Source organism: Dipodomys spectabilis, unplaced genomic scaffold (assembly GCF_019054845.1).
Source record: "Dipodomys spectabilis isolate Male_0828 unplaced genomic scaffold, ASM1905484v1 ptg000247l, whole genome shotgun sequence".
NCBI classification, from domain to species: domain Eukaryota; kingdom Metazoa; phylum Chordata; class Mammalia; order Rodentia; family Heteromyidae; genus Dipodomys; species Dipodomys spectabilis.
The window spans coordinates 134,786-136,746 of NW_024870924.1; positions in this window are offsets into that span (position 1 = coordinate 134,786).

Sequence of the window (1,961 nt, forward strand, 5' to 3'; positions counted from 1 at the left end):
TAGTCTAGTTCACTGGATCCTATCCCTGCTCTCACAAGGCTCTAGTCCTGAAAAATTCCTCCATATATTGTTACTACATCCTTCTATGACAGAAACCCCACCTCCGCCCTAACACACTTCCCAAGGCCTACCATTCTCCACCCGAAACCCCGTCCCTTACTAGCCCACTTCTTCCTAGCACCGCTCTGCCATCTCACAGACCCTGAAAAGCCTCTCCCTCATAGCTCTGCATTCCTGCACCAGAATCCGCACCTTTTGTCAGCCTCTTGCCTTCATTCACTTCCCTGCCTTATGGGAAACCTCACCCTACATATCCCACCAGAATTCACATTGCTACACCACAACCCCTCCTCTAAGTACCCTCCTCCTTTGTAGCCTTGTTCTATCTTTTCAAAGCTCTGCCCCAAACAGCTTCTTCCCCAGTGACCCTGCCTTCTTCCACTGAAAACCCATCCACCTGCCAGTCTCCATCCTAAAGTCCCACCTACTCCACAAGAGACCCTGTTCTTAACAAGCCTAGTCTTTCCTGTCCCCTCCCTGCTGTCTCACAGCCCTACACAGACTAGCTTTCACCCTCAAAGCCCCACCCTGCTCTACCACAGAGGTTGTGCCAATACCAACTCCTCCCTTGAATCAGACAGGGCTCCACCAGAAACCCCACACCATCTCATCAGTGAAGTTCCCACCTAGTAACATTTATTACAAATGTGATTTTATAATGGTCACAGAATTCATACTAATCAATATGATAAGAAGCAGTATTGCCAATAGACAACAAAAATTATATAGCTATTAGATGCCTTAGTCTAGTTTGGGATTCTGTTACCAGGCAGATACACATTGTGTGAAAATGTGTGAAGATGATTCCTCTAACTGGAAAGCATACTTTGAAGTATCAGTAAGGTTTCATGAGTGATCAATTTATTATTTCTAGAATTTTCGTGCACATTTGTGTCCATTAAATTAAAAATATTCGTTATTTTAAATCCTCTGGTTTGGTTGAGGAAAGAGTATTAAGATGTAAAAAGATGACTTTCAAATCCTCTCTCTAATGAATAATTTTGGACTTGCTTATTTACTATGTATCAGAGTTTTATTAACAGAAATTCTCTACTAGAATCCACTTTGAATTTCCTCCTTCCACTAAAATGCCCTTTGGAAAAGATTGAAGTGAGATTATACAGGTAGAATGCCAGAAATACAAACGTATTTGAGATCATAACAAAATCATGATGAAGACCCTACACAATGTGGTTTAAATTTTCTAATGAAAGGAACTTAAGCATATTTAACTGCAGACTTTCTGAAGACTAGAAGACAAAAGTATAAGAAATGCCCTCTTATACCATGGTTCTGAAAACAAAACAAAACCAAGGAAAGACAACATAATGAGAAAGAAGGGCATGAGGAACTTGTACATGTGATATAGAATGTAAAAATACACTGAATCAGGTAAAAATAATTTTGGTCACAATGCCTGCTTGTTCAATATATTTCATTTTATATATTTTTCTTTGTTAACTTAATATAGGTCTCAGCAGGGATCTGCCAAGGTAATTGTTTAATTAGTCAGTTTCATCATTGCAAGATCATCAGGATGATAATCTCCCACACACCTTAACAAACCTGCAACAGCACTAGGCATACATTCCTCTTGCTCCAACAGTGTAAGGCAGACCTGTATTTAACCCACGCTTTGTATGTGGTATGCTGTGGTTTTTTCAGGCTTGATACAAAATGTCTCTGCCCAGAATTAAATGATGGCATTTATAGCTAAAATGATTTAGTGTCATTGTTAACATCTAACGCATGCCTTTCTTTCTTCCTACCTTTCTTCCTTTTCTTTCTTTCTTTCTTTCTTTTCTTTTCTTTTCTTTCTTTCTTTCTTCCGTTTTTTTCCTCTTTTAGGAAATGAGTATAAATTTAGATATTTTGTTTGCTGAACAAGTATTCTACCATTA